Genomic DNA, 13,273 nt, shown 5'->3' on the forward strand with positions numbered 1-13,273 from the left:
CCATCTAGTCCTGTTTTCCAACCATCTTCCTGTGTCATCTTGCTGTGTTCATAATGCTGCAATCCTCGCCTATTTTTAAACACACTCCTCTACACCTTTCACCCATCTATACCTTGGTCTTCCTCTTGCTCGTTTCCTTCACATTTCAATTTCGTGTATATTCGTGGGAAACCTCTTGTTTCCCGTTCCCTTCACGTGCTCATACCATCTTATCCTTGATTTTTCTATCCTGCTCTGCACGGGATCCTATTTTAATATTTCCTTTACCCTTTCATTCTACGTTCTATCTCTTCTTGTTACTCATACTCTATCATTATGTTTGTGAGGAATTTCATTTCATATTCCTGTAGTCTGCTTGCATCTCTTTTCCTCATTACCCATGTTTAAGATGCGTCGGTCAGCACTGGGATGTAGTAACTTAGATATACTGCTTCTTAGCTTCCTTGTAGGACGTCTTTGTTCCAAATCAGGCTCCTGACACTATGCAGGAATGCTTCTGCGTGTCTGCCACATTCACTGATATCTTTCACCTTTCTTCCATTTTCCTCTATCACACTTCCCAGTTACTTGATACTTTCCACTTCCTTCAATTGTTCACCTCCAATTCTTATTTTGCCAGTTGGTGTGCCATTCTGTCTATCTGTAACCAGAATTTCACATTTGATGGCATTAAATTTCATTCCACACTATCTCAATGTTTCTTCCCAAGCATCCTGGATATCTTTCTCCCTGTTCTCCCAGATCATCAAGTCATCCGCAAACACTACTGCTTTCATTTTGTCTTCTCCAGTTTTTGCTGGCACCTTAGTCGTCGTCTCATCTAAGAGCACGATGAAGAAATGGTTCAAATGGCTCTGAGCACTATGGGACTTAAGTTTTGAGGTCATCAGTCCCATAAAACTTAGAACTACTTAAACCTAAGTAACCTAAGGACATCACACACCCATGCGCGAGGCAGGATTCGAACCTGCGACCGTAGCGGTCGATCGGTTCCAGACTGTAGCGCCTAGAACCGCTCGGCCGCTTCGGCCGGCGCGATGAAGAAGAGAGTTGACAGTGAAGTGCCTTGTTTCACACTAGTAGTTTACTGGAACCAATCCGTCATTTCATTTCCCACTTTCACACGTCTCAGGCTTCCACAGTAATCTCCTCCACTTTGCTTATTGTCTCTTTCCCACTCCATTCTTTTCTACTACTTTCCAGACCTTTCTACTATAGACGCTATCAAATACCTCTCCTGTATCGAGAAAGGCCATCACAAGGTCTTCCCCAAATTCGAAGTGGCACTTCTCGAGCTGCATAGCTGCAAATACGAAGTCAAAGGTTGACTTCCCTGGTCTGAAGCCATGTTGTTCCTCTCTCAATTTGTTCTCAACCGTTGTTCGAACTCTGCTCTCTAGGGTCGTTTCGTATACCTTGCCACAGTGTCGTATCACCGTGATTTATTATAATTTCCACAATTGCATTTACCAATTATAAGTTATTATCAAGTCGTTAGTAACATTAGTGAAATAAATAATTCTGCTCTCTACGGTTGTTTCATATACCTAGTCACAATGTCGTATAACCGTGATTTATTATAATTTCCACAATTTCATTTACCAATTATAAGTCATTATCATTATCTACATCTACATCTACATCTACATCTACATACATACTCCGCAATCCACCATACGCTGCGTGGCGGAAGGTACCTCGTACCACAACTAGCATCTTCTCTCCCTGTTCCACTCCCAAACAGAACGAAGGAAAAATGAGTGTCTCTATGCCTCTGAACGAGTCCTAATCTCTTATCGTATCTTTGTGGTCTTTCCACGAAAATATAAGTTGGCGGCAGTAAAACTGTACTGCAGTCAGCCTCAAATGCTGGTTCTCTAAATTTCCTCAGTAGCGATTCACGAAGAGAACGCCTCCTTTCCTCTAGAGACTCCCACCCGAGTTCCTGAAGCATTTCCGTAACAGGTGATGATCAAACCTACCAGTAACAAATCTAGCAGCCAGCCTCTGAATTGCTTCTACGTCCTCCCTCAATCCGACCTGACAGGGATCCCAAACACTCGAGCAGTACTCAAGAATAGGTCGTATTAGTGTTTTATAAGCGGTCTCCTTTACTGGTGAACCACATCTTCCCAAAACTCTCCCAATGAACCGAAGACGACTATCCGCCTTCCCCACAACTGCCATTACATGCTTGTTCCACTTCATATCGCTCTGCAATGTTACGCCCAAGTATTTAATCGACGTGACTGTGTCAAGCGCTACACTACTAATGGAGTATTCAAACATTACGGAATTCTTTTTCCTATTCTTCTGCAATAACTTACATTTATCTATAATTAGAGTTAGCTGCCATTCTTTACACCAATCACAAATCCTGTCCAAGTCATCTTGTATCCTCCTACAGTCACTCAAAGACGACACCTTCCCGTACACCACAGCATCATCAGCAAACAGCCGCACCTTGCTATCCACGCTATCCAAAACATCATTTATGTAGATAGAAAACAACAGCGGACCTGCTACACTTCCCTGGGGCACTCCAGAAGTAATTACCAAGTGGTTAGCGTGCTGCAAACACAGGAATGTTAGTAAAATAAGTAATTCTGAAGGGTTTCGTGCTTTCAGTACTTTATCTACTTGAAAATTACTTACTAGTCGAAATTGCATTCACTTAGGTAGCAGTATGTAGAGGAGGACGCCATAGTGGTAATAAATTATCTGCAGGTAACTTCCTCGTGTATCAGCCTGTTAGCGAAACCTTTATCATCATTACAGTAGTTTCGGAGATTAACTTTGAGATTAACTTACTCACACAGACAGACTATAAATTATAGCCGTCCTCCCCGGGCTTTTTTCTTTCTCTAGTAATATTTCGCCCGCGAGAGATGAGCTGAAGAGCAAGTTGGTTGTACAACTTGCCCTTCAGCCAAAATATATCTAACGTACATCAGGAGGAAAGAAACAATAAAGTAAAAGGTGAGAGATGAACGGGGGATTTTAAAAGGATTTTTCAAGTCGTAAAGACGAATTGATGGAACTTTTTTGTACAAAAATCTCGATTTCTTCGTTGTTAATGTAAAACAGGTATACCAATAGGTACAAAGCATACAGTAAGAATATATTTAAAACATATAAAACAATATAAAACACTGGCCTTAAAAATGAAGCACTGCACTGTCACTTTAAGTTGAAAGAACCATTCCTCTTGGTAGAGGAGAAAAATTCAGACGTTTCGTAGTGTAGAAGGCTGCGGGTGCTACGATGAGCGACTGATGGGTGGTACTGGTAAAGAAGGAGTGTATGTTGAGTAGACGGGCAGAGGGGGAGTAGTAAGTTGTGTGGTTAAGCCCAAAATATGAAGGGGGAAATGGGATAGGGAAAGATGTGGAGCGAAAGGGAAAAGTGTTAGAGAAGGTTGTGGAGGGGAACTCGTACTGCTGATTTTTCGTGTAATTTCTTTCGCAAGCCTGGACTGATCAGGCAAAACAAGCGTGATCGGTTTTCTTTTTCTCGTTAAAGCATTCCTTCTCTTCAGCTCTATCAATAGGAAGCATGATACAGCTTTTTCTTCCATTTAACGGATCATAGGCGTGTATATGGATGTTTATGTGTAGGTTCGGCGGAGTGCTTTAGCTGACACAACAACTTCCATCTCGGAAAACTGGTAATCGATCCATTATAGCACTCAAGGCGTACTCACGTAACCATTTGGCGATTGATGTACCCCGCAATATCACGCCATCATCCTCCCCCACCCCCCACCCCCAAAAAAATGTATTGAAGAGTCTTTTCCTCAACACCCATTGTTGTTTCGCTGAGTGGGGGGTGGGTGGGGGGGGGAGATGCATTAACTCACAGCAGAGAACAGCACTGCATTTAATGGTGGGATACTGGGCATCACTAAGGACGTTGAGGAGCTCTGCTTCCAACACAGAAACCTATGCTTCCAGAAACCTGGCTAGGTCGTGGCACTCTCCTCCTGGAATCTAAGTTCTGGTGAAAGAGACTGGACGCTTGAAGGCTTTAGCAGCATCAGCGTATTCTGATGGTGACATTTAATTATTGTATGTGTGTATTTTCAACATGACGCCACTAATCTGAGGTCCTTCAGTAAACGACAGAAGATGGAACTGCGGTGGTCACAAGATTACTATTACTACTACTACTACTACTACTATAACTACAGCTAGTTGATGACGATTCTACTGTTGCTGGCTGCGTGGAGGAGCAGGAAAGTGGACGTACTATCACGCGCAAAAGTATCCGAACGACCTGAATTGTGATCCGCCTGATTTGCTCGCAACCAATATAACGCAGCTGTCTAGCGGGTCCTCTAATCGCTTTGCAGCACAGTCGTTCGACGATACAAAATGGATACCACGAGAGACCACTGGACAACTCTGTTCTTTGAGGCAATCAGTGCGGTGTGACATCACAACATGACACAGCAAAAACTAGAAAAACACGTAATTAGAGATGAGTTACTCCCTAAAGCTTGTACAGGTCACAATGATTTTCAAAAGCGTTACCATCTCTTTACAATCTGAAACAACTAATTATGCCACATAAACTATGTAGCAGTCCTTAAACCAAGTAAATGTTTGCACGAACAAGATATTCTGAGACAATGTCTGGACTAATAAAAGTCTATGACAGTTACAAGTATTATTCCTCTGTACAAGGTTTCCCGCACCTGCTGAAAGTCCCAGTGGCGATTGATTTCTGCATAAACTGGTTGTTAAAGGAACTAATTAAAGAAAACGCGATAAACAGCGATAAACGCTCTATAGAAACCGCAATATAAATGGAGAGTAATCAGTAACGTCCCTCTACTAATTATTCATGAAGAATTATTTGCCCACATGTTTGAACTATAAATGACATGACGAAATTTTTTGTTCTGGATCTGGACCGAAACCCTGCAGACGTAGTCACTACTAACTAAAATACACTTTCGCACCTGCCCGGGACTTGATCAAGGCAACGATCATCAATTCTGACTAGCCGTAAAGAGACGTGAAATATAAAGGTTTTCACCAGTATTAGTTAACACGTCTGAACTTGAAACGAAATGACGAAATTATTTCTACTACATCAAAACCATTATCACCCTGTTAACTAAGCACGAAAGATGTTTAATATATTCTCCTTCACAAGTAACGTAGTATGCATGTGGTGAAAATTGGAATGCTATGATTTAAAAGGTTGTGACGGCATTTTCTACCCAGCACGTTATCGGATTGTTAACTAGGTAAATACGGATGTTGGAAATCGAATTCATTTACCAGCAGCGAGCTGTATCAATATGAGATGAGGGTACAATTTGTTTTGCTTGCCCGGCAATCGAACACGGCGAGTACTGTCGCCGTTTAAACAGACGTTAAGTATCAACCGCTTGCTCACCAGTAGTGAGATGCTCGTATGTTTCACTACAAATGACGGTACCTGTCGTTATTGTTGACTATTCAAACCAGATACGTTCCATTTCTAGAGATCCGAATTAGAATTCCAGTTGAGGACCAAAAATTGCAACGTCTCGAGTTCATTTTTTTTAGGGTCTTCCTTCTCCTCTCACAGCCCTTCCATACGCTCACCTTGTTTTGCCTTCTTCGACTAGCTTCTATGCTTTAGTCGTTTTTATTATTAAGAGTCCATTTTCCTACCAACTTTGTTTACTTTTTTATTTTATGTACTTTTTATGTTTTTGAACCCAATTCCTAATTTTTCTTACTTCTTTTGCGAGTGCTCGGCGACATTTTTTTCCCCTTCTCGTCGGCTTCCTATTTTTTCTGTAAGCCGGACGCCTCAACCACCTTTGCTAACATAAAAGAGAATAAAAATTTCTACTTAACATTAATTAAAGGAAATTAATCTTTCTCTTAATAATGGAAAGACAAGTGTATTGAAATAAACTGAACGTGAAGTCTTTCATCTTCATATGGAAAACATAAAATATTGTATCACCTTGAAGTTAAAACTGTGCTCTCGGCGGCTGCCGCCTTTGTTACGGCGCCAATTAAACAGGCTCTGACGCTGTTGGTAGTGAAGGGATAGTGTGTTTATTGCGGGTTCTGAACCACTATGCGACCTAACATTCTGGACTTGGCGTTACCATAGGTGAATTAGATCTTTTCGTGAATGTTAGAAATGGATGGCATGAATGAGGATCGAACCTATACCCCGCAATTATCAAACTACGATCAATCCAGCAGACCACTGCAACTCACAATTGGCAACGTACTGATAGTGTTATTGTGTCCGACGATGCGCCTAGAAGCTGTGAAAAAATCCGGCTCTCTCGATTAACTGGTTAATTACCTGCTAGTTTCTGATGTGGGTGTTATTCTAATCTCATGACTGCGTGTTATAAGAACCGTTCTAGTCTTCATAGCTCCGATTTGATGCCAATATGAAATTTTTTTCTATGACAACTAATGTTTTATTTCGAGAAATACAACTGCAGCGTGTGAGGTTACCAGATAATCCGATGATTACTATCGTGACTGCTATTATTATCTTCATTCTGCTACTACTACACATGTGACTGAAGGAAAGGTATATGCTCTTGGATCATTTGCAGAAATATCTGCCCAAATATAGTAATTATGTAGTTCCTTCCATGAATAGGGAATACTTTTCGATCTAATGTCGGAAATCTCCAATTCTTCGTTAATCATATTAAAATCAAATTGATTGCTGAAAACTTTATTTGAGAGTAGAAGTCGTGTTGCTTTTCTTTATTTATTTGCGCTTAGCAACGATGCTTGTAAAACGCGAAATCTGGAGGTAAAACACTATTCACAATGCAGGGATGTTAATGTCTGCCGTTAAATGTCAAGTGTATGCTTAACAGACGACTTGGTCAGACAATTGTGAATCATATGGGAGTTACATTGCTTCTGATTAATATCTCCCTCATTTTTGTGTGTCGTGTTTAATAAACTACCGAAAAGACCATTTGCAGTATGCAATATAGCAATAAAAATTGACTACAACTTATCATGATAACGGTACAAAAAATACTCCAAATCATTACGAATTAGCAAGAGAAAGTTAAAAAATCATTCAATCCCACACTGAAGTCAATATTATAGACAAAAGCAGAAAAAAGGGATTAACACGTGTGCAAGTGTGTAAATGTTGTCTCTATACATCCACGGACTAGAGAATAGTGGTAGCGATATAATATCGAGGAGGTTTTCATTATATGTCATTCCTGATTGTTGATCTGCCTTCGAGATTCTATTTTACAGAGGAGGAAAAAGTATTGTTGCCACCAGTATTTGAAACGACAGCACATGCAGTTTGCAATTTCATGTCCAAAAACTTTACCCCGACAGTAGCAGTCATCTGCGACAAACTTTACCTTCTTGTCGCCTCAATCGTAGATTCGTCAGCTAAACAGCGACGTAAATAGCGAAACCAGCAACAGTTTCTATTGAAACGAGCTTCGTGGAATCAAAATTATTCATTTGATACCTTCTACATCATCCTCTAAGGGAGACTCATGCAGGATAATTAATGAGAATGACAAGATATTAGTGAGTAAATTTAGAAGGAAACTTTTGCACCAGCCCAGGAAGTAGTTCGAAGACTACACTGCTGCCAAGTGTGTGCTGCAATAATGCCAATTCTACATTAGGCTGGTGGCAGGCAGAAGACGCGTGCTAACGTGAAAAGTCTCTTCAGCTTGTAACCATAGCTCGCTGAACACAGACGTCTCAGGGACGACGTTGGCGCTAGGGCCGGTTGCTACCACTTTGACGGGGACCTGAATTAACAAACGTAAAGACCAATTAGCACCGGCTGCAACTTGAACGTCAGATATAAATATCGGAGGAATAATTTTCGGGGCCTTCCTTTTAAGTAGCTGTCGTAGCAATTTTTGTTATTATGTATTATAAGAACTGCAAACTCAAAATAATTATTCTCCAAATCGACTACGTTTTATAGTAACACCTGACGACGTTAACAGAATGAGTAAATAATATTCTTTTTCCTATAAAATATGTGAAAATAATTTTCATTACGTAGAATTTCTTTGGCACTACTGCTGACACATAATAAAACAGGTGAAACCACAAGATGACACTAATTACAAAACACGAACATCAACAAAGACATTTCATAAGCTGCGAACAACACATTGTTTCATCTACATCTCACAAGCTGTGTTATGGTGTGTGATAAAGGGCACTTTCTACATCACTATCACTGCTCTAGGTACGAGTGTTTCATGGGAAGGACGATTGCTGGTAAGCATCTATGTGCATAGTAATCTCTCTAATTTTATCTTCACGGAAGTATCGGAAGTATAAGTAGGAAGAATCAATTTATGTCCCGACTATTCAAGTTACCTTCGGTCTAGGTATTAAACAGTAGACCATACCGCCATGGAGGCTGCCTCATTTGCAGCGTCTTCACATGGAATTGAATGAACAACTCTCTGACGCTTTCGTGCTTACTGAGAAATCCAGTAACTAATGGATTACTTGGATCTTCTCTATTTTGGCTATCTTACCTGGTACGGATCTCACAATGATGAGCAGTATTTAAGTATTGGTCAGACGATTGTAAGAAGTCAAGATTGTAAGAGGTCAAGCAACATAGCATCTATCTGGTCACCTGTATCTACTGTTTTCTGGAATCTCGTGGGCGAACAGAGCGTTCTGAGTTGCCAACGATCCTTGTTTACGGAAATCGTGTTGACTGTACAGAGTAGATTTTGAAACTCCGAAACTTGTTTAATGTGCGAGCATGAAACATATTACGAAGTTCTACAACAGACCGACGTCAGAAATGTAGACCTAAACTTTTGTGCATCATTTCGACGACACTTCCTGAAAATGAGAATAACCTGTGCTTTTTTCCAATCATTAGGATGGCTCATCAGGAAATCTTCGGTAAAATGATGTTAGGAAATGAGCTAGTTCCTTCGCATACTTTGTGTATAATCCAGTTGGTATACATGCAGGTGCACTACCGATTCTTTTGATGAATGATTTCTGTAACTTTACTATCCCGTGATCACGTAGTTCTATATCTATTTTGTCATTCATGCGACGATTTGTAGGGGGGACGATATTTCGTTTACAGAAGTAACTAAAGTACATATTTAGTATGCACTATACTCAGAAAAATGAAATACAACTTATCACGATAATGGTAGAAAAATCGTCTGTCTGATTAATTCAAAGTACCCTAAGTCTTTAAGGATTATAAACAGATTATTTAGATTCGGCAGTGAAATGCTCTTTGTCTATGTTCAGTTCACAGTCTTACAGGAGAGTCACAGAACTGCCACAAAAGTTTGGAATTTAGCAGTGTGTGCCGATACATAAAGTAATAAAGTACAAGTAAAGGAATAGATCCGAAAATTCTTGATTTGTAATGATATGGCACGGCAAAATACATTTTCCTTACCATTTGTTATCCATCTGCCTGTCTTTCCGTCTGCTAAGACCTCTTGTTCTCAGGACATGTAAAGATATGAAGTAGAAATTTGTGCCACGTGCTAAGGTCTACGGTCCCGTGGCTGTGTAAATAAATTTAAGCTCCTGAATTACTTCTCTCGAAAGACACAGTCTGGTATGTCAAACGTTCTGATACTTGCAATCATAATGCATAAAAGGTGCAGACGAAGATTGGTGGGAAGTATCGGGCCTGCTGGTTTAGCGGTGAAGTGCGCGCCTGCAATCAGAAAAGTCTCAGGATTGAATCTCCTTTATACCATGGATTTTTCAGTCTTCATTTTAACCTAATGTTCACCTCTCCCTGATGTAACGATTGGCCAGAAACATCGCGTGTTTCGGTTTACCCATTTAACTGTACTTGGCTTCTCCCAGCTTGGGTGACTGGAGTAGTTTAGGGGCACACAAGTCCAATACAAAAACTTGCACCAGGCCATTAAGCAAAAGAATTACTGTTATCTAAGTACGTAATTGTGTTTGTACAGAACTCACATAGTGCGAGTCATACTCGCACTTTTCTGATTATTCGCTTTAGGTATTGTGTTTTCCACTCAGTATTAAATAAAAATAATCTCTCTTTTATGCTCCCGTCGGTACTGGAGTCCTGCCTGCACAAATAACGCAAAGTAGTATGCCTTCTCATCGACGTCAGACAAAATTAATTCTTTCACTTTGATGGCCTCATCGGATTTGACGTCATTTGCCATGTGAAAAAAAAAAAAATATTGTTCCTTTGGTCATCTTGATGTTCTTGATCAATGATAACAAAGTAATTTAAAATCAATAGACCTTTGAATGACAGAAAAAGAGTGAAATAGACTAATTGAGTTATGTTTATATTATGGTCTTCTTCTTTAAATTACATGTCTTAGCTGGTGATGATCAATCGTTTTCGATTTAGTTGTATTACACCTTCATTTGAAAAAAAGTTTAAGGCAAACACATTTTCCTTTTGTTCATAATAACGTAAATGCTCAATAAGAGTAATCGAACGGTAAACAAAACGTTGAGCATTTTGTCATAAAGTTTCCTCCCTAATGACACAATGGATCCAGTATCGTGTCCAGTTTCCATCCTCCTCTACATGAACAGCTTCGGACAGCGATGCCTTGGTTGTTGGTGTAGGTCTTCTACACCTAATAATTTTCTCCATCTCTGCCCACACGTGCTCTACAGGATTGAGGTCAGCATCTTTTGGAGGCCAGTCCAGGAGATTGACGTCTCCATTCATTTGAAACCATTGTTTTACACAATTCGCTGTATGGACTGGGGAACGGTCATGTTGGAATATTATACTGACTCCCTAAAACCTCTGACGAATAGAAGGCAGCATTATGTTCTCCAGTATTTGGCAGTAGTAATGACCAGCAAGCGGAGGTCCAGTTCCCACAAAACGCCACAACCATCTGCTGATATCCATCCCCAAACTGTGACAGAAGTTCGGCCACACTTTTTCTTCTGATGAATATAGTTTCTGTCAAATATCACTCTACGTGGGCGATATACAATGGCAGAAATATTTGGCGCTGTAGAAAACACCTTCTCGTCCGTAAATATAGCTTACTCCCAGTATGAAAGTGACATATTCCTGTACTCCAGAGCGGAGTTTAACCTGGCAGCCCTATGTTGCCTTTCATCACTTTCATAACTGCGGAATTTCGTCCATACCTTCCCTTCTCGTTGAGATGTCGTCGTATGGTCGACCTGCTCACGCTTAGCTGAAGGATGTTCCTTATTTCTGTGCTGGTCCTGGATGGGTCGTCATCACTGCATTGGAGTATACTATTGTCTTGATACTCCGTGGTAGTCCGTGGACACCCAGGGCGACGACGGCGGTTGACGTGGCCTTCATCCGCCATCCTCTTTACCCAGAGATGCATCGTAGATTTGCTGTATCTTTGGGCACGGGAAATGGCGCTGTTACAGAATCCATCTTCATAAATGGCAAGAATGCGACCTTTATCGAATTCCTTGAGCTGAGACATTGCAGGTAAGTACCTAGTGACAAGGCAAGAGGAAACGAAGTGCCATACAAGCGGAACAGCACATTCTTCGCCTCAGAAGTCACATTCATTCCCCTCTAAATGCTATGAAAAATATTTCATAAATAAGTTCCTCTTAAATGTTATTTTGAGTACCATAGCAATTATTTTGTCTCTAACCTTCATACATAATTATAATGAAATCGTTTTCAGAGATTTAAAGCAATATTTAGATTCATGTAGTGATTCAGGTCATGGTGCTCTCGGTAAAGCATGCCATACACGTCTGTAACAACATATTCAGCCACTGGCAGGTTAGCGTAATGGCTAAAGCGCTAGGTGAGGTACGAATCCTGCCATTACAACTATTTTTTAATTTGATGTAAATAACGAGTTATTAGTTTAGATGGACAATGCTACTTTTATCGTTTACATTATTTGTGGTATTATGTTCATACGCCTTCGAATGCTCTGTGGAGGAAATCAAGAACATTTAAACTCCAGTAGCTTCCGTATTATAAATACGCCTCAGTTTCAAGATGAACTCAGCCTTCAGTATATAGTACTTCCGTATTTCTAGCAGTACCATACCTAAAGGTGCTAAACTCTGCTTCAACTAATGATTTCTACAGCTATACGAACACAACTTGTGATCCCTCTTAGGATAAGTACTTACGTAGTGCCGTCGGACGAAGAGATATACCTGCCCCAGACTTTAGGGACTTCCTACCTCGACAATGAGCATTTCATTTTCGGGGAATCAGAGAACGTTGTTGCTTAAGGCGTTTTTAGAGGAAACTTAAGTCCTTCACCTACAACAACATTAAAATAGCGGGCTGTGAATCTATTACAGGCCACAATTTGTCACATTCGCTGGCAGGAAGGACAAGAGCTGATCAATAAGAAAACAAATCTCCCAGCAGGAACGGAGATACGAAATTAAACCTCTCGTGTTGCGAGGTTATGTGATTTTATTTCAGTGCTTAGAGAATCAAGTGAAAAGAACAATGCAGATGGCTTCACGAGCACAGTGCTGGTGTATGATGTTGCACTACCTGAACCGGAATTAAATTAGGAATCGGTAAGTATCCATTGCTCACAAAATTACTGTTAAGGTATAGTTGTGGATCCTACTTTGATAATTGCGTGGTGTGGGTTCGAATCTCATATAGGTCGTTCATTTTTAACACTTACTAACGGATCTACTGCATCTCTGGTAACGCCAAGTGAAGAATATTATGTCACACCATAGTTCAGAATCCGTATAACCACCATATCCCTTCGCCAGCAACAGGGTCAGAGCCTGTTTAAATTGCGCGACAAGAAAGGCGGTAGTCGCAGAAGACAGAAATTCTGTTCAGGGAAACATGCACTAAAATTGTTTATTCATTTAATGACCCAATGGGCATTACGTTCACAGTGCTCATATTTAATGTAAATTTGAGACGTAGAAAATTTTGGTGATGGAGTTCGAATTCGGTTCTTTATGAATGGAACGTATCTGTGTTGGAATCCTGGTCCGGTACAAAAATATTTATAATTTCCTTGTTAGCCATAGTGTGTGCACACCGAAGTAACACCGAAAAATAATTTTCATTTTTAATGCCCCTTCATGAATTGTCAACAATAACGATAGCTGCCATTATTTCTAGTCAAATATGTGAGCATCTTACTACTGGTGAGCAAGCAGTTAATAGTATATATCTGTTTATGGATGGATAAGGGCGACAGCGGGTGCCGGGTTCGTTTCCTGGGCAGAAAATGAGTGTATCGTTATTACATACTGATAAATCTCGCTGCTGGTGAATTCGATATTTA

The sequence above is a fragment of the Schistocerca piceifrons genome, chromosome 2 (assembly GCF_021461385.2).
Source record: "Schistocerca piceifrons isolate TAMUIC-IGC-003096 chromosome 2, iqSchPice1.1, whole genome shotgun sequence".
Taxonomy (NCBI): domain Eukaryota; kingdom Metazoa; phylum Arthropoda; class Insecta; order Orthoptera; family Acrididae; genus Schistocerca; species Schistocerca piceifrons.